The sequence below is a fragment of the Apostichopus japonicus genome, chromosome 19, assembly GCF_037975245.1.
Source record: "Apostichopus japonicus isolate 1M-3 chromosome 19, ASM3797524v1, whole genome shotgun sequence".
Classification (NCBI taxonomy): Eukaryota; Metazoa; Echinodermata; class Holothuroidea; order Aspidochirotida; family Stichopodidae; genus Apostichopus; species Apostichopus japonicus.
Genome location: NC_092579.1, coordinates 14,082,663 through 14,104,012, shown reverse-complemented (window position 1 = coordinate 14,104,012; position 21,350 = coordinate 14,082,663). Strand labels below are relative to the sequence as shown.

Below are 21,350 nucleotides of genomic sequence, written 5' to 3'. Positions count from 1 at the left end.
AAAGAGAGACAAAGACGTCAAAGAGATTGGAAATAGATATTTTAAGTGGAGAGCATTTATGCAAATTACGTATCGTAACTCTTACACATATAGGCGGATATTTTCTTATAAGTTAGAGTGAATAGGCACTTCACGTAAACACGTTTTCTTTTTCTTTTCTGATTTTTAGTTAATTCGAATTGAAGCATGTTTCGATGTTGTGTTTTCTATAGTCTGTGGTGTAGCAAGGAGCATCAGGCGCGTAGCGAGGCATTTGCCAAGGAAGGGACGAAGCCTGTAGGCAAATTATCTAAGCGTAGCGCCACCATAAGTTGGCGCAAAGCGTACAAGAAAATTTTGGCCGAATATGCCTCCCAATGCAGATCGCTGGAAATGGTACTTCACAGGCCTTGTAAGTTGCATCTAAGCGTTTTCTATTTTGAAATTACTAGCGATATCATTAAAAAAAATGAAAAAACATACTCAAGTGGGGGAGGGCGGGCGCCACCTTCGCCCCCTCTCCTTGTCTACGCGCCTGAGGAGCAGCAGGGTCCTTGTGCAGGGTCCATGCGCCCAAAGCATCATTGTGACTGACATGGAGTGTCATCTTGGGGATCTGTCTCTAAGGTGACACACAATAGCACCGGCATACTAAAGAAAGAGGGTAGGTCACATGAACTCCCAGTGGCGGAGCTAGGGGTATTGGTCAGAGGGGTGAGAATGATCTGTAGGGGCGCTTTCGACACTATCTTAGCGGAGCGCCACCACAGGTTGGGGCGGAGCCTACAGATTTTTTTTGAGTAGAGATACTCCCTAGATCGCCGGAAATGACCCTTTCCGGGTATTGCTAATTTGCAGATAACGAAGTATAAATAGCCGTTAGAGCATTTTGTCAGAAAATTACACCAACAAAATGTGACAAATGTCAATAGGTAGATATGAGAGCAATAAAAAAAGTCAATATTCGATAATAAGTAAAAAGTAGTAAAAAGCTGAAAAGGGCGCCAGCAGTCCATTTGAGTCCGTCAGGGGGGGGGGGCATCCGCCCCCTGACTGTATGGACGCTCCGCCACTGTGAACTCCAGTCCTCCACCCCCCCCCCCCCACTGTATTGGAAGTAGTATCACTGTGGCAATACATATTCAGTGTTTTGTAAGAATGATTGAATATTAGATATACCTACGGATAATGAAGGTTTTGGTGTAGCAGTGTTCCGGATAAATCAGGTATTCCTACGTTTTGGACCTCCATTGCCATCCTGCGAGGAACTTGTACACGTCTAAAATACTTTTTTTTAAGGAAAAGTCGCCCTGGAAAGAACCTGGGCACGAAAACCAAACTACCAACGACTGATCCGCTCTCAACCCCAGTCCCCTTGCATCGGGACTGTGACTGTGTGAACTTCATCAGGTGTGCATCACTATTCACCTCGAAAGGGAACAGATACTACACATGATCTTAGCCAAAAGTCCGAGAAGCGATGTACACGTGTAAAATAAAGGGATTGAACCTATACTATAAGAGATGTAGCACGATGTTATCAAACGTGTAATCGTCCGTTATACGTAACTGCAGAAAGTCACTCGTACATGGGATGGGGGAGTGGGAATATTTGGTTATGTAACAAACAATTGGACCATTGGTCCTTGAAATTGCACAGAGTATATTGTGAGGGAGAAGAAGAAGAAGGAACCATCTCTGAAAGTTATTTAAATTCAAGTCGCTGTATTAGTGAAGGTATATAAGCCGCAAAATGTCGACAAGGGCCAAAAGATTGGATGTATTTTCTCCGGCCTTCAATCAAAGTCGATTTGTGGTCGGATTTGTATATTATTTATAGTACAAACCAATTCGATTAATGTCTCTTTCTTTATAATCTGAAAACGAAGGATTTCACTATTGTATTATATTGTTTCACTACATAATGTTACATGCACTTTTCTAAAGTTGATTACTTTTTGTGGGGTGGGGTTAATGCTCTCAGCATGCGATGTTAGTCAGTCGACGCTGTATCTCAAATCGTATCCAGTATATACTGGTAATATATCAATTTATTACCAAAGAAAAGTCATACACGTACGATGGGAAAATTCATCTCATTTGATTTTATCTATGATTTCTATATACTGCAGTTGTCCATTTTGAAATACGTAAAATTTTGTTTTGCTCTATCGACGTGGAAAGTGCCGGTATACGTTTCAATGCGTAAATCATCAGACGGAATCGTCCCCTTGTGCGTTCCTGATGCAAAGTAAAAAAAGTACACTGACTTATGACCGCGCGCAGCGGAGAGGACTATATGCGGAAATACTGTTTGTTGTAGATGAAACACTGCATGACTGCCATTATGACGCATGCAAAGCCAAGCACGCGCTCAACATGCGTGTGTGTGTGTATGCAAATATGTGCGTGTGTGTGTGTTTCTATGGATAATCGTGATAGTACGCGTCGTTCTTCCCATTATATTCTTCAATCATACCAAGAACAATAAACAACGGTTACATTTACACCACTTCCCACCAGGCGCGTAGCGAGGAATTTGCCAAGGGAGGGGCGAAACTGTAGGCAAACTTTCAGGGCCGTAGATACGGCAATACAAACTATGTAAGCGTAGCCACCATGAGTTGGCGCGAAGCGTACAAGAACATTTTGGCTGAAAATGCCTCCCAGATCACTGGAAATGGCACTTCCCAAGCCTTGTAAGTTGCATCTTAGCATTTTCTCTTTGAAATTACTAGCGATATCATAAAAACATACAAAAAAGTATGCTCAAGTGAGGGGGGGCGGCTGCCCCTTCACCCCCTTGGCTACGTGCCTGCTTACCACAAACAGTATAGACTGTTTAATCCATAGCCTATATCAAGTGCTAATATTTATACTACTGTATCATAGCAACAAAAGCACACCCCAAGCAATAACTTTTATGAACATATGTTACATGATGCCATATCTGCTAATTGAGGAACAATCAAAAGCATAAAATGATATCCTGTTGGGTTATATACCCTATACTTTTCTAAACAATGTAACACAGTATAATGTAATGTCTATGTCGATTCATTACGAGATGTGTTAATTAATGCTGGTAATACAGGTCTGTGTTTACTTGATCCAATTCAATCGTTGCATATATTTATATATCCTACTGTAACTTAACAAGTACGAAGATGATTTTCTTAATAACATCTGGAACTCTACATAGAAAGGGGGGGGGGGGGGGATTTAGCATTTTATACAACTGTATATACCCAGTATTAACTGCATCTTCTCAATATTTCCAAAACATCTTTGGGAAGGGTAAATTAAACATTGATATAAAGTGCCAGGTTCCTTCCATTCGAATTTCTAACAATATTTGTCCTTGATAGATTTACAAAGCACCGTAGATATTTTATTCGCCCCTTCGATGGTGACCTCCCCTTCCCCTTGTATATGTCCATATAGACAATTCATCTCCTTTGATCAAAGAGCCGCCGCGTTTCTTGTGGATACCGCGTTATTACCCCAAATGATATAAAAGAGCAACCTTCAGTGGTTTTTCCTTTATTTGTTCCCACCACCCTGCCCACCCTTTTCCCCACCCTCCTTCCCCACCCCCACAGTTTTGTACGTAGTTTAACACAAAACTGGAAGGTACACAACTTTGGATCCAACTGAACTATATGATCAGTTTAGGGCAATAACATCTGTCGAAAGATTTCAAACGTCCAACTCATGGTGTGGGTGGACCCTCCAAACCTATTCCTTATTCCGATTGAGAAGTTCATTTATAGAACTGAACCTAACTCTGTGAAGAGAAATGTTTGGAGGACGGTACGGTAGTTTTTAGCCTATATAGGCTACATAGCCTATACACACTACAACAGAAATTGGAGAGATATATGCACAGATGTACATTTCTCGGTGGTGCCGACAGGTTCCTGAATAGTGTTTTTTTTTGTTAAGGAAAAGTCGCCCAGGAAAGAACCTGGGCACGAAAATCAAACTACCGAACGACTGATCCGCTCTCAACCCCAGTCCCCTTGCATCGGGACTGTGGCTGTGTGATCATCGTCGGGTGTGCATCACAATTCCCCTCGAAAGGGAACAGATACTACGCATGATCTTAGCTAAAAGGCTGAGAAGCGAGAATAGTTATTGTTACTCGCTTCAGTAGTAGGCTATTAAAGCTATACGCAATGGAGACGGAACGATACGAGAAGATTATTGTCCCACTCCCTTTCTTGGACGAGGACTTTCAAAACAATCCTTTGATATTATTGTTCTAAATTCGTTTTCGTGGAATGTTACCTGCCTGGTGAATTTAAGGATTAAATCCTTTGACGCGTGAACAGCTTTGCCTTTCAATTAGAAGATGCCGTACGCTAGGCAACGAGGTAAATGAATCTGGAGGATTCATGTCAATTGGGTGCGCGCGTACCATGTATGGAGGGTCATGTGATGTGTTCCAGGGTGGTACTATACTGATATTTCTCTGTAGCAGTTCGAGAACAGTGTTAGTGACTTCGTGAAAGATTGGTCGGTTCGGACATGGGAACTAACGGCATAAGAAGGTACTGGTACTTCAGGCCTACGAAATAGTGCTAATGCTAACGTTCAACCTTATTCTCTTGAATGAAGGCAGGCCTTCTACATAATAGATCTTACTTATTAATACAGCTCTAGAGGCAAGCTTTGTCTCATATGGCCTAACGTTATTACAACACGCTATAAGTGAATGAAATGTGGGGAAATGTTTAGTTCAGTGCAACCACGGAATTCTCCATGGAACAGAGCCTAATGCTGCTCGACGGAAATATAGCTATCACGTTAGGCTACAAGCACGGTTATTGCTAGGTAACGGGTGTCGTCTGCTGCTCTAAGCACGCATACACATTTACGTACTAGTTGGATGAAATCATCATGCGTTATGGGGAGAGTAATATATTAGTACCACCCTGGAACACATCACATGACCCTCCATGCATGGTACGCGCGTACGCGCGAATTAACTGTGTGATAGTTTCTCCAGATTCATTTACCTCGATGACGCTAGGCCTATGTAGTGGCATACTCCTATTAGAGTCTATATCCATCCATCCGCGCTCGATTGTTCTCCTATCTCAGGAAAAGTGCCAAAAAGCAGCATGGAGAACATCTTTTTTGACCTGTTATCAATCATAATCTAGTTTTTCATGGCTTGCATGTTGAAGAGCATGAATGGAAGTAAATGTGGTGAGAAAATTGGGTCAATTGAGGCAATTTTAGACTCCGTTAGGCCTCCCAGGAGCAGCGTAGGAAAATTGTTTACCACTGAGTGAAGAGGTTTGTTGACGAAAACTTCCGGCTCGGATAGCAAATAATCCGCATGGTCATGGTACGGAAAATTGATGGTGCCATGAAAGGCCAACTTGTCAGCTATCCGGTGATGTGTAGCGTTTAGCTAGTGAAAACTTCTATCTAGACTTAGAGACCACATTACTTTTGTGATTTAGTGTGTAAGTCAATGGGGCTTTTAATGGGCGTATGCTACCTTAAATCATGGAGACCTCCATGCTTAAATGTAAGCCCTGATGGGACGTCAATATTTTAGTGCTATCCTCACAATAGTAAGTACCCTGTGTAGGGTCAATACCAATAAATACAAACAATAATACTGATTCTACATGATTAACTATATAATAATGCAAAAACCAATAACCAATCTATAATAACATGTTGGATCCTGAAACGGAGGAAACAGATCTCATTGCAACGACCACTCTAGAAACACCGCTAAACCAATTCATTGAAAGGTAGTAAATGTACATAGGGGAATACACCAGAGGCAATTATTATAGTATATTAGGCGCTGTCAATATGGCAAAAATAATTACCATGATAAAGAACGACTGAAATTGAAGTTTACGCTTTGTAGAGAAAGAGTCACATTTGAGACACCAACTTGAACTGCTTCCCTTCTCCCTGTCAGTGGCACTGTATTCTCCACAGTACACGTTATAGATGATACAACCGCATGCATAGAATGCAATTCAATCATGAAACTGAGGTAACAGGGGACTCTTAACTTTACACATTTTATAGATGAGCACCTCTTCCGTCCGACCCATTTACACACTAAGAACAACTCAAAAATTCCGACAAAGTAGCAACCACTTCCGACCCAAATAATAGAAACCGCTCTGTCTCCATATCCCATTTACTTAGAAATTCCTACCCTTTAGTAATCCCTACCTAATTGGCTCTTCAGCTCCTACCTCTTGTTTATTTATGGCTTCTACACAATGTTATTGCACAATACTTCACTTCTCAGCATCTCCCTGTTTGAATAATAGACAACTTTCCCTAGAAGAAAAAAAGAAAAAAAAAAGGTGTCTATTCTACTAAACCATCTATTATCCCCGTAGGACCTATTGCGAGGTCGAACAGGGGTAAGCTCCTTTTTGTTGTTGTTGTTGTCCGACCCACCCTGACACACCGTTCCCTCCTCTCTTACGTGGCAACATCGTCAAACTAACGAACATCCATAACACTGCAGAATTCGATTTTTCATGTGAGATGAAAGATCAACTGATGCAATGAGCTTCATTATCAAATATAGCTTTCGTTCGCAGGTTCCATATTACATTACTGTCAGAAGCGTACATATATGGGGAGGTGGAGGTGTCAATTACCCGCTCCCCCACCCCCCCCCCCCCCTCCCCCGCTGTGAAAATCATATGTCAGTCTCCAATTGTCGCTACGGTCGGTCTCAAATTGGTCTTATACCGATGAACGTAAGAGTAATAAACAATAATGATGAGAAACAAAACAAAATCGTTCCCTCCTAAAAATATGAAATAAATAAATTTAAAAAAAATCCCCAGGACCACCCTCATTATAGGGCTATAAAATACATAATAATAATAATAATAATTTATTTTGTAAAGCGTAAAATCCACAAAAGTGCTCTAAAACGCTATGAACAGCAAATAAAGAAATATAAAAATATGACACAAAATATGTAGTAAAAAATGCAGAATTAAATACAATATAAATGAGTATGAAAAAATAAAAAGCATGCACGTTTGAGTATTGCACATGAAAGGAATTTAAAATACACAGTTTAAATATTGCAAAAATGCTGTCTAAAAAGGAAGGTTTTCAGCTTTGATTTAAAGGTCGTTAGACTAGAAACAGTTCTAAGTTCAGCTGGCAGCTCGTTCCAGAGGCGTGGCCCAGCCACGCAAAACGCTCTGTTCCCATAGCTGTTTGTCTTGGTGATCGGAACCTCCAGACGACTATGACCAGAAGAACGTAGGGCTCTTGTTGGCTGATAAAGACGGATCAGATCTTGCAGGTATGGAGGTGCCATGTTGTTCTGGCACTTGAACACAAGAAGAAGGACTTTGAATCTAATCCGCTGTGATACTGGCAGCCAATGAAGTTCATGCAATATTGGGGTAATATGACTAGATGTTTTTGTTAGTGTAACGATCCTTGCTGCTATGTTTTGAAGCCTTTGCAGTCGTTTTATTTGTTTAACTGGTAGTCCACATAAAAGTGCATTGCAATAATCCAGTTTAGATGTTATGAAAGCATGGATTAACTGCTCTGTGGCTTCTCTGGTGAGGTATTTTCGTATTCTTCCGATGTTGTAGAGATGGTACTGAGCAGACCGACACACAGATGTTATATGGTCTTCCATAGAGGCATGCTTGTCCATTATGACACCGATGCTCTTTGCCACATCACTAGGCTCCACCTGATGGTCACCAATAATGAGGCTTGGACACTCTATCTTTCTGGCCAGATGCTTTGATGATATTAGAAGCACCTCAGTCTTTGAGTCATTCATTTTCAGGCATTTGTGTGACATCCATTGCCGAACTGAGGTTATGCACTTCTCTAGACGGTGCACAGTGATAGTAATGTCATTGGGATGGAACATAAGATAGAGACTCGAGTCGTCTGCATAGAAGTGATAGTCCATGTCCTGTGAGCGAAGTAGCTGACCCAGTGAAGACGTGTATACCGTGAAGAGCACAGGCCCCAGGACCGAACCCTGGGGCACGCCACATTCTAACGTCTGAGGGTCAGAAGAATCCTTTCCCAGGCACACAATCTGTTGGCGATCACTGAGGTATGATGTCATCCACTTTAAGGCGGTACTTTTAACACCAAGGTCACTGAGTGTAGTAAGAAGCTGGAGGTGGTCAACCGTATCAAAAGCGGCCGAAAGGTCTAACAGAACCATCAGGCACGCTTTCTGACCTCCAAGAGCTACCATCACATCATTCTGAATGCGCACGAGGGCAGTCTCGGTGCTGTGGTGTTTCCTATATGCAGATTGATGAGTCTCCTGTAGACCATTGTGTTCAAGATAGGATGTAAGACGGGATGACACAACTTTTTCTAGAATCTTTGAAACAAATGGAAGGTTTGACACTGGCCTATAATTTGAGAGAACGGTAGGATCCAGCGAGGGTTTCTTGATGAGTGGCGTCACATGGGCGAGCTTGAAAGCGGATGGTACATCGCCAGTTATGAGGGAGTTGTTCACAATAGTGCTGATAACTGGCAAGAGAGGTGTCACACACTGCTTAAGGAGATTTGTAGGCAGCGGATCAAGGCCACAGCTCTTAGACGGGGAGGCCATTATGCTCCGCTTCAGTTCATCCTCTGTAGCTGGCTCCCACATATCTAGTGCACAAGATGGCGGTTTCTGCACTGTCAACGAGAAGGATTTTGACTTCCCTTCACTGACTATACTGGCTCTAATTCTGGTGATCTTGTCAATGAAAAATGTGCTAAACTCATGCACAAGGTCCTTAGAATCCTTGTCGGGGGGTAATGTTGGTGTTGCCTTCCTACCCAGGAGATTGCTAACAACAGAAAAGAGCTTCTTGGAGTCACCGCTATTTTCAGAGATGATGTTGTGGAAATGACTTGACTTTGCTTCTGCTATCATGATGTTAACTTTTCGCTTAGCTTCGATGAACATATCTCTGTGCACAGTAAGCCTGGTCTTTCGCCACAGCCGCTCACACTGCCTCCGCTGCTGCTTGGCCTCTCTTATCAGAGCCGTATACCAGTCTGGCTGTGAACGCGCCGGAACGCGTCTGGTCTTCTTTGGGGCATGACTGTCCACGATGGAAGATAGGACAGAGTTATACAGACTGATGGCATTGTCTGCTGGAGTGTCACTAGAAATTGAAGCAAGAGATGAGGCACTAATATCACAGATGAAGCTGTCAGGCTGAATGGCCTTTGTCCTTCTGTAGGTGATTACCTGTGTTTTAGGCATAGGGCAGTGTAGGGGTAGCACACAGAACACGGGGTAATGATCAGAGAGACATTTATCCTCAACAGCAACACGTGGCACAATGTTATCCATGTTCCTGGTCAGTACCAAATCCAGCGTGTGCCCACCACGATGCGTAGCCCCAGTCACATGTTGAGTCATTCCAAGTGACTCCACTAAGGAAATGAACTCTGCTCCCTCCTTATCTGCTGGCTTGTCAATGTGTAGATTAAAGTCTCCGAGGACAAGGAGAATACCGGTGGATATGACGAGAAGTTCAAAATAAGCAGTTATTTCCTCCATAAAAGTTCTAAAGCTGTTACCATTTGTCTTTGATGGTGGTGGCCTGTAGATGGTCACTAGGCGCACAGGAGGAGTAGTCTGCATCACACATTCCAGGCACTCAAATGATTGGTAACTATTAGATGTATTGGGTACCAATAAGATAGAGTCTCTGTGCATGACAGCAATGCCCCCTCCTCTACCTTTCCTGGGGACATGCTTCACATGATAACCTGGTGGCTTTAGCTCTGCCAGAATGACCTCATCTCGCTCATCACCTTTAAGCCATGTCTCAGTAATAACACATGCATCCAAAGCATTGTCCATGGTGAAATCACAAAGTTCTGTAGCTTTGTTGCACACGGAGCAAGGGTTAATCAGGCAGAGTTTCAATGGCATAGAGTTAGTAGAGAAGGAACCAATCAGCTGATCTGTGTTGTTGTTGTTGTTTTTGTCCGGCCCTGGATGACCTTGACCCCTGACCAGGCTGATAAGGTTATCATAGTTGGCTGAGCGTTGTTTAATCACTTGTCTGGCCAGTGTGTTTGTCAGTCTCACAGGTATTCTTCTCCTTTTAATCCCCTTTGTGCCCCGGCTGGTTGGCTTAACAGCACTTATTCCATTTCTTTTGAGAGTGTTGTAGACTTGGATCGGTAGCCGGAGCAAAGGCTTGGTCAAAGATCCACGGATACTAAGCAGTTGTGCGCTGGTATACTTAAGCATGTTGGAAGGCAGTCAACCGTGGCAGAATCGAAGACGTATAACTTGAAGAAAACCACATAAATATGCACTTTCTAGTCCGTCAAATTGAAAAATGATGTTATGTACAGACTCTCTGATATTTCGAAAAACAACAGTCCATTCTACAAAATTGTATGATGAATAACTTCTGCCAAAAAATCGATGTAAACAGGAGCTGCGAAACATATGCAACCTCACAGGGTGCTATACGATATATATATAGAGAGGATTTGTATTCCTCTCATCCCAGAGGATTTGTATTCCTCTCTCTATCTTATATTTGTGCTTTGAACTCACTCCGAGAGAAGATGAAATAGTTCAAAACGATGGAGGTTTGGTGCTTTCCAGCACAATTATAGGCCCAGTCTCATACTCGTTTTGATTTTTCTGTTAGATACTTTCCATATAAACGCTACCACAGTACTTCGTGTGGCTCTGTCGCCTGGACAGCAACAAGAGCTTTGAAATACATTATCTATAGAATTTTACTTCCCCCCCCCCTCCCCACCCTTGCTATCCACCCCTCTCTCCACCTCTCTCTCTCTCTCTCTCACACACACATGTATTTGTGTGCTCTAAACTCGCTAGGAGAGAACAAGAAATATAACAAAACGCTTCGGAAGCATTTTCACTCTCGACCCCTCCACCAGGGCTTTGAAGCACATTCCAGAAAAACTGAATGCCTCTCCCTCTCACGTATATTTTGTGCTTTAAACTCTCTCCGAGAGAACAAGAAATACTTCGAAACGATGGAACTTTGGGGCTTTCCAGAACAATTGAAAGCCCACACTTATTCTCGTTTTGAGTTTTTGTTACATACATTCCATAAAATGTTAAAGTAAATCCTCACTCTGATATATGTTGAAATACTGCAGCTTCCGTGGACTCGGTCTAACCCGCTGTATTCTCAGCCAGTATCAACGCGCAGTTGTAATTCGAAAACAAATGGTCGATTTTTTTTGGTTTTCTTCTGGAAACTCTACATCGGTCTTAAAAGCAAGTCGGTCTCGAAATCGGGCAACAACTCCCCCACTCACCCCCCCTCCCACCTTCTTGAAAAATGGTGAATATACGCTCTGATTAATGTGTCTACTCAAGCTGTATACGTTGAATCGCGACTGGCGTTATCAAATCGTTTTCTAGTTTAGTTTAGTAGAAAGAAAAAAAGGATCAGGAGGGACACTGAAGTCCCCATCAAGGACCCTATATGTTAAGTCCCCATCAAGGACCCTATGTTTTCTGGAAAACATGTTCTTTCCTACATATTTTATTTTAGACAAAGTATTACAGAAATATAACTCTGAAGAGAACTTACCCAGATATAATGTCCTGGTGGGTTTTCAGTCACAGATTAATAGAATTGAGAACCTGTTTGTGTTGATGTGGGCTATGGTAAATGACACAACTTCAACCAAGTAACGTATCTTCAAGGTTTCTATGTTATCGTCTATGAAGCAACACTGCTGTGATTAGAAGCTGTGATCCGTGTAAAATTAATATTCATGATATTCACATACCACCGCGAGACCATTCGTTAAAACTGCAGTTGGACGGAGTTGCTAAGAATATTTTCACCTATGGCAATGTTGGCTCAGCGGCCTGAATGATTGTATCATATTTCCTACCTGCAACTATTCTGTTTTGCGAAGAGAGCTTCAGGGAATAAAAACGTAGGTTGGAGCATGGAGGTAAAAACAGACATGGTTGGAGTCACTCCAAGATTAATGTATGTCGTCCAGTTACAGAGTTGTTGACAATTGACAATTGACTTCGGTCAGCTTGCGTCTTTGATAAGCCAATGAGGCTTCTTCGCGAGTTCCTGCTTGCAGGAGGATCTAAAATACATACTACAGAAGAAACAAGGCATCCAGTATTGACCAGACAGAAGATCAAAACTTGCCAGAAAAGTCCGTCTTATTTCTACTTTCGTTTCAATAAATTAATGTTTCTGTTGTTTTCTTCTCAGTTTCCCCAAACGACTGCATTCAGACTACGAAGTACTGCTAGTCGTAGTAGGGCATTGTAGTTGCAACAACGTCACAGACAGCTGAAGCAAATTTGATTTAATTTGGAGATATCACAGATTTTAATGTTACTTTACACACAAAGACTGAAGAAATTTAAGAGCGATATGAATACAGATAAGAAAAAACTGATGAACAAAATATGCTGCATTTAGAGAATGGCTTCATCTCGAGTGAGATTTACAAAAATTAAATTAAGTGAGAGATTGGAAGTAAAGCAGCCAATGTTTGGTTTTAGGTTACAACTGGCTAACAATCAGTTTCGGTGATCATGCACTGTAGAAGAACTATAGTTTTGCTGGAAAGTTCTGCTAAAACCAAACAGTGACAATGAGAGGTAATTTAAACTTCTTCTTTTTTCATAGAGAAGAGTGTCGGCCTGGCTGTGAAGTCTGACTGGGTCGTATTGAGCTCTACTGGATCATGTTTTTAAGGCTCTGTCTATGTCGGATTATTTTAATCCGATTATGTTGTAACTTCAAAGAATTTGCCTTGATTAAACTGGGAGGGCAGTTGGTGCCGTGGGTTTGAGATTTACTAGTTCCCAGAAATATCCTTTTCCTTTTCTAGATTTTTTTCTAGAAATCTCAATCGATTGATTTCGGACATTGAAGTGATTTGCAACAGGTCGATTGATCTTGCTTGGTTTGGATGGCCAACTATATTGAGTCATTCTCATTCTTAAAGTGTTTTTTTCGACTCTTCAACGTAGTTTACGTTGCAAATGTTTCAGTAAATGACATTTTTAGAGAGACAGTTCATATCCCGCCGGATTTTGAACGTGCGTGTTATAGTTTTGTTGTTATTTGAAAGACCCCGGTAGAATCGACAAGTAAGCGCGTCTTGCAATTGTGTGTAGAGCAGGGTTTCCCTAACTTTATCGCACACGAACCCCTGTGGATGTCAGATTTGTCCACGAATCCCCCATTTTTTCGAAACACGATCTGAGTCATTATTATACTATAATACGCAATGATAACAGTGCTTCGTAAAAGATCAAGTTCATAGTGTAATAATGTAATGAAAATGCACGGTACGGTACTTCTATGGCACCATAAGCGTATGGAACGCGAAAGAGTTTGTCGATAGGTACGACATTTGTACATTACTAAATTATATGATACATCAGATTTTAGTTCAACAAAAAGTACTCTAGTTTAGACTTTCAGAAACGTCTCACGAACCCCCTGGGATGGACTCACACACCCCATGGGGGTTCATGCACCCCAGTCAGGGAACCCCTGGTGTAAAGGGCGATGCCTATGTATTTTCTAGTGCGTTGTTTGCCTGTAATGAGGTGGTATCCTGAACAGTTGCCCGAACTCAGATGTCCAGTAGATAGGGTCTCGTAAATGAAATGGTCTCGTACTATCGGTCTCGTAGGTCTCGTCAATGACATGACAGGTGGTTATGCACTGAGAAACTGATTTCAGACGGGTGCTTTGAAGTATGTAAAAACATTCTTCTGAATGATATTTGCCAGTGGTAGGAGCGGATCAGTGTTGAATATGGTAACCAATGGTATACCGTTTTGGAGTTGGTATTACGAGTTTAGTTCGTCAATGTTTCAGCGCGGGCTTTGCATTTGGCATTTTCTATGGCATATTCCCGAAAAAAACTGTCTGTTTAGAAGGTGTCGTCACAGTCCTTAAGAGGAGGAGCAGATGCATTCGCGAATACGCAACAGTTGAAGGTACGGAGTGTTTCTGGTATACAATGCCGTGATGACGATGATACGATTTGTCTTGTACATTGCTGGTTCCGTCGTAAGTCGCTTCATGGAGCCTAGGCGAATAATGTCATGTAGTTAACATGTCTTTAAATGTTAAAATATACTGCGTTTTAGACACAGAAATTTGTTAAACAAAAAAATGTTGATACAATAGACAGACCATGTACCTGAAGCTTTGTAGGTTAGTCCATTTTGTTGATAGGGGTAACGTAAGTTGGCTTTAACTTAAAACCAAAATTGAATATATACCTATAACGAAACAACTGATTGTACGGCAGATGACGTATAAGGAACATATATGTATGTGTGTATATATATATATATATATATATATATATGTATGTGTGTATATATATATATATATATATTTATATATATATAGATATATATATATATATATATATATATTGATATATATATATAGATATATATATATATATATATATATATATATTATTATTATTATTATTATGTATTCTGAAATAAAGTTCCCATTGGACTACTCACAAATGCATATTACCAGCCAACCATATACAGAATACGAGTATAGAACCCCTGTGACAAATCTTGCTCTGTATGCATGCTGAGTTCTTCAATACCGCCCTAATTCACCTTTCGGGGGAAATATTTCATATTGTAGTTTTGGTTATGGTCTGCTCTTGTCGTTTATCTGTGATTTAAAGTGATTCCGTGCGTTTCGAAATAAGAAATACATAACATTGTTGATTTTCATAAAATGGAACTTTCGTTTAACCTGCTTATCTGACGAACCATGAAAAATGAGGTTTCATCAAGTTAATTTTGCCAAAAAACGTTTCATTTATCAAGAAATTGATATTCCAAAGTAACGAAAAAATTATCCGCTGAAATCATATTTCATTCATGTATGCTGGTACGCCATGCCACTTGATTTAAACAAGCCAATGAGAGAACACACTGTAATGCATATTCAGTATAACAACGAAGCTTGCTCAACCAGTGCATACGTACGTTTTCGGCAAGCTTATTAGCGGTTCGACATGTATGTTATTACATGGCACTAACTATCTATACGCTTTTCGGCCTTTTGGCTAAGATCTTGTGTAGTATCTGTTCCTTTTGGAGGAGAATGGTGATGCACACCCGACGATGATCACACAGTCACAGTCCCGAGTTAAGAGGCATACGACATATCTGTTACATATCCAGGGGGAAATTTTAGTACTGCAAAATATTACAGCTATATGGTTCCATTTATATCAGAAGTCAAGTATCTAGTGCCAAAACAGAGGTTATATACACGACTACTTCGTTGTAAAGTTTATCAGTATGGACAAGATGTATGAAGGTCTCATTATGAACTTAAAAACATGAGAAAAAAACTAATTAAAAAACTAATTGAAAAGGTTAATTAAACTCCTCTATCATTAACAGCTTACGCGCATGCAATATTATTAAGCTATTCGTTTTGTAGAAGGGCGACCGATGTTCATGTTTCTTTTTCGTAGTACATATAAATAACCGAATAAGAGAGGGATAAAAACAAGAACTTGTATAGATGTTAATGTGGATTTAATGACAGTGACCTATAGCAGGCGCGTATCCAGGGGGGCGTTGGGGGCGCGCGCCCCCCGGGTAAGAAAAAGAGGAGAGGGAAAAAAGAGAAGAAAAAAGGGAAAAAAGAGGGGGAAAAGAGGAGGAAGGAGAGGAAGGACGGATAAGAAAAAGAAGAAAGAGAAAAAGGAGAAAAGGACGAACCCACCACTTCTTGAGATTGTTCCCATGTGCATGAAAACGCGCGCCCACAACCCTACGCCCAACCCCTCTCATCACTGCCCGATGAGTTACGAAACTTAATTAATGACCTTTGCCCGTAGTACCAAGACCTCTTGGCAAAATCCAGCAACACACCACTTCATCGATAACAAGTGATTGGGTTGTGTATTAATGACGTCTGGAGGTCGTGCACTGACCTACATGATTTCCCAAGATCAGGCCCCGAAAAAATCCAAAGGGCACTGTACTGTATGAACATCTAGCAGTATCTAGCGATATCTACAGATGAAAATCTAGAGATCTTCCCTAAACTGAAAGCAGATAGAGAATCGAAGCCTTCGGTGTGTAATGAACTTGAAACTGTGCGTCTTTCGAAATGAAAAGAATGTGGGGCGCAACTCCTATGGGCTCCTATGGGCCCGATGCTTAGGTTTGATAACTGTATTTGTGCAGTAGTCTCGATTATACTCCAAACAGTAGGGGGGGGGGGGCACTTGTTCACCCCTGGAAATTAAAAAAAAGCTAAGCATTTGACATTTCAATGATTTCCCCCAGCCAACAGTTCTCTAGTTATGTTCATTGCATACTGACCCATAATGCATTACTGAAAGTCAAAATCCTAAGACATGAGATCTCAAAATAACCGTTGTGTAAACGGGAAGTGTCTTTTCCGACGATAGGAGTATTTTTTGGCAAAAAAAATCGTCGTACGCTCCGCGCCAACCGATGGTGGCGCTCCGCTTAGATAGTATCAAGTAGTGTGTTACACCTATATGACCTACTGACCCCCCTTGTACTACATTTCTGCGGACGCCCTTGCTAGGCCTCCTAATGGGGGCCCTCTGGGCCAGGAGCCACCCCCAGGCTCATCGTTACGCCACTGGTGGAGCATTGCACAATAAACAGATAATAGTTATTTATTTCAGTCTCATTTCAATTATTCGAATTTTTAAAGCAAACAGATATCACATCATATCAGTGAGCATGAAAATGGCGTCCCGGGATGAACAGCCTCCAACTGTAGATGTGCGTAGTGTTCGGTTCCGGAAATATCTGGTATGTTTTCATTTCCTTCAACGAAGTTTTATAGTAGCTGTTATAAGAGGTTTTAATATTTGTACACCAATAACTTAACTGTGTCTGAATTTTCTAAACTTCCCTCACCAACATTCTTCTCCATACTTCCCTCTACTAGTGCAATTTTAACCGGTCTGTGTGGGGTTGAAGGAGATTTTTCTATATTGGTTGTCCATAGATGAAATTTTTGTGCAACATTAAGGGTATGATTTGAAGTGAATTTATCCAATTTTGAACAAAAAAATAAGCTTAAAACCTTAAAAAGTGGGGCTGGGTGGGGGGGGGGGTATCAAAACCAGAAATGCATACGATCATGCACAGCATCGTCACTGATTGTTCTCATATCATATTAAAAAGCTAGTCCGAAAATTTTATATTTCAGATTTTACTTTTGAATGTTTTTTATTAACAAAAACTGTAAATATGCCTGAAGGAAACTCTTTTCATTAGATGTACTGCCAACGTGGCAGGAATCATGCTTGTCTTGCTTTTGAAAGTACATACATTCAGAAAATGTTGTACGAAGGTTAAAATTTTACTTGATGTTCATGTCAAATAAGAACACTAAAACATTTAAGTAAAATTTACTTGAATTTACATAACTGCTGTTTTGTAAAGTTTTACATGATCAGCATGTAACGCAACTACAAAATTTTTATGTACAATTTTGCCAGCGATTTCAACATAGCACCCGTTCATAAGTGTTTCATACGTTAATTATTAAAAGCAGCTTGATTCCTTGTTTTTTAAGTAGATCACAACAGAAAAGCACATTTAAGAGACAACAAAGAGGAATGACAACACAAATAATTCAGAATATTTTGATGAATTCAACCTTTTATTTCAACACTTAAGAGGGTTTCCCGAGCATCTACAATCATGCATGAATAGTAAACTACAGTCATGATATTTTAACCTTTGTGTCCAGTTATGGATGGCAAGGTATCAAGGTACTATCTCTTAAAGGTGCATGCTTACGAAAATTTAAATAATTTCCTTTTTAGTTTCTAAGATGCATGTACAAAAAAGCATTGGTCGACTTAGGAATTTTCACCCAACTACCTCAACATGTAAAAATAGTTGAAAGCTCCCAAAAATTAACATAATCAACTGTCTGATTGCAAAATTTGGCAAAGATTCAACTCTACGCGCAGCAGTAACTAAAATCTCTTGCATGGATACGTAAATGATCTGTTCATGGTTACTTTAGTTTCAATAACAAAAAATTTTATTACAAGAAACATGATTATCGTTCTATGTCATATGAGCTTTGCAACTTAAAATTGCTGGTATATAAAGAGCATTCTAGTACTTTTCCAACAAGTAAAACTTACTATCAGCGCTTTGATAGGGTTATGATATAATACTATAAAGCACAATGGATCAATACTTAAACATCCTCAAGTAAGTTGAAGGATCTTGTTTATTTGGTATTAGCCAGTTAAGAAATTAGTTTCCTTCTCTTTTCACATAAATACCCCACCTTTTCAACGTTTATAGTAAACATCATTTAATAGCTAAAGTTAAATCATAATCAACTGTCGGTTTTGAAGACAATTACAAAAATACAACTCTTCCTGTACCCATATATGAGCAGCATTTTCATAATCTGCTGCAGATAATAGTTTAATTTCAATTAAGAGTCAACAATTAACCAGTACCAAATAAAGAATGAAGAATGAAATGAGCCGATATAATCTTCTTGAAAGAAAATGGAAAAATAGTGAACTTTGTGACCTGAAACATATTTTTATTAAACTGACCATTAGCATTCTTGGGACACTGAATGCTATGACAGTATATCAATTTCATGTTACTGTTTGTGTAGTAAATGTTACATTCACCATGTTAAACACACAATCATCACATTGATTATTGTACTGCTGAGTATTAAGTTTAATGTATGTAACACTCTTACAATAACAACAACCCCTCAAGTCATGATGTGACGGGTCTGAATATGTCATGACACAGAAACAACGCTACGACACCGGGAAGAGAAAGAGGAACAGTGACATAATTACAGCACCGATCCCTATTATATACACAGGGTAGCCAGTGACGGATCGAGGATTTCGGAAGGGGCGTACGCCTCAGCCTACCCCTTACACCGACAACTCCATTTTGACGTTTCCATTTTTCCTCTCTCACTAATGCATATAATTATACCATATATGGTCTATTACGCGTGTGTGTATGGACGCCGTAAACAATTGTACAATTGTGTTATGAAACCAACTGTGGCTGGTCTCGAACATTTTCGGTATTAGACCAGGATCTATATGCGAACTGCACTAGACCTTTGTCCTTCGATGCAACACTGTCATCCAAAGATAAAATGCTATACACTCCGACCTGAATGCTAATTGTTACCCTTAAATCTAGTACCGTAACTCGTACAAGGAATCTAAAAATAATTCTCTTGTGAATATCATGTAATGGAGGGGGGGGGGGGCGGACGCACCCTTCACTCCTTGAGATTGTTCCCATCTGCATAAAAACGCGCGCCCCACAACCCCAGAACCCTACGCCCAGCCCTTCTGATCGCTTCCAGATGAATGACTTTTGCCCGTTGTACCAAGACCTTGACAAAATCCGGCAACACACCACTTCATCGATAACAAGTGATCGGGTTGTGTATTAGTGACGTCTAGAGGTCGACGTCCACTGACCTACATGGAGTGTGACCACTCCCGATTTTGCAATTTCCAAGATCAGGCCCCGAAAAATGCTAAGGACACTGAACTGTATGGATATCTAGCAATATCTAGGTATGAAAATCCCAAGATCTACCCTAAACTGAAGGCAGATAGAGAACCGATGCCTTCAGTATGTAATGAACTTGAAACTGTGCATCTTTCGAAATGAAAATAATGTGGGGCATCGCACAATAAACAGATAAAAGTTATTTATTTCAGTCTTTTGTTTTCAATTACTCGAATTTGTAAAGCATACAGCAGATATCACATCATATCAGTGAGCATGAAAATGGCGTTCCAGGATGAACAACCTCCAAATTGTATATGCACCCAAGCCGAAAAGGTGTGAGCTTATATTTGTTCTTAACGTGTAGCATATTATGCATTTATATGCCAGGGTGTTATAACACACTAACACGTGTTATGTTTGGGAGCATGCGAGAGCTAGATATGTTAAAGATACAATACAATGCAGTAAATCGTAGTGGTATTATATTTTTTATTTTTTTTACTTTTATATCTTTTTATATTTTATTATAATATAAAATATTTTTTTATTTTTTTTTATTTATATATATATATATATATATATATATATATATGTTGATACTAGATGAGACTAGTGGAACACTAGTAGTTGTAACTCGAAGTTTCACGCGTTATAGCGATCGTCAGACAACTGGTAGCTTCAAGTTATGCTCCATGAATATATAGGATCCTCGTCGGGATTACCGGGGATTATGCGGTTGTTAGTGTATTGTTCTGCCGGTATATATATATATATATATAAATATATATATATATACATATATACATATATATATATATATATATATATATATATATATATATACATTAATGCATATAAATACAGACATTAAAATATACATACACATGCAGGTGTATATACATGACGCTATAGCAAAAACAACATTAAAACGTTTTATTGAATCTATCGGCCGTAAAAAAGGAAAAGGAAGAAATAGAGAAAGGATAGAAGTAAAGCAAGAAATTTAAAGATTGAAAGATCGCTGGGTTACATACACTGCTGGAATCTTTTTGCAAAGTAGGCTAAATCCTGGGTTTCTCCTCGAAAAAGAAACACAAACAACCAGCTCTATACCACGCATAACTGTACAATATTTATATTGTGGCCTTCCGTTATGTCAATACTGTGGCGTCAGTAATTCTTTCCGCTGTGGCATCGAATGACAGAGCAACGGGAGCATAAAACTCGCAACTATATCTCCCTGGTTAAAATATCCGATGGAACCGTTTCGTGTAACCTTCGTAAAACTTTTCATTGTGTCAAATTACAAGTTGAAACGGTGTACTATTTCACATTTTCAAGTCTCAGATGGTATCTGATGTATTTATTTTACCGGTACCCTGTCTTTTTTTGTGTACAGCTGGATGTATCGAACGGATAGGCAACTATAATCAGTGGAACTGGTATAGCTGGAACGCAAATTATATCTCAGACTACAGCAAGTCAAGGTTGGTGATTCCGTCTATACACTGGAAAACTATGCATGGAAACGTTATGGTACCGTATGGTTCTTTATGTAACTGTAGCAAATTTCAACCAAATGGTAATTGTTCATATAACCTGAAAAGAAATCACAATCTATATATAAATTTGCTAACAAAAACAACTACATTCAGTTCAGATTCTTATTAGTAACTGGAAAATATTCATGCCTGACGACATACATCAATTTCGTCATGTTTTTCTAAAAAGTGCTTATTTTTTTACTCTCCCCTAAACCCGGCGCCCGGGGCACGTGTCCCCCCCCCCC

At 40.0% G+C, this 21,350-nt stretch overlaps 1 protein-coding gene and 1 long non-coding RNA gene across 6 annotated transcripts in view; one reads left to right on the top strand and one right to left on the bottom strand.

Moving 5' to 3' along the window:
* The window catches only part of LOC139960646 (85/88 kDa calcium-independent phospholipase A2-like), a 28,091-nt gene extending 15,916 nt beyond the window's left edge, over positions 1 to 12,175 (bottom strand). Inside the window, exons 1-2 of one of the 5 annotated variants that reach the window (XM_071959184.1) lie at positions 11,580 to 12,142; positions 6,193 to 6,303 (exon numbers count right to left, since the gene is read on the bottom strand). The gene's annotated coding sequence lies outside the window, so the exon portion shown is untranslated. Of the gene's footprint in view, positions 1 to 5,834; positions 6,049 to 6,192; positions 6,304 to 11,579 lie in introns of those variants that run through there. The other 4 variants (XM_071959183.1, XR_011790579.1, XM_071959182.1 and 1 more) reach the window with 4 other exon arrangements.
* LOC139960651 (uncharacterized) lies at positions 1,888 to 21,337 on the top strand. The gene is made up of 3 exons (XR_011790580.1): positions 1,888 to 2,678; positions 16,731 to 16,831; positions 20,961 to 21,337. It is a non-coding gene; the product is annotated as an uncharacterized lncRNA (long non-coding RNA).
* The last annotated feature ends 13 nt before the right edge of the window (positions 21,338 to 21,350 follow it).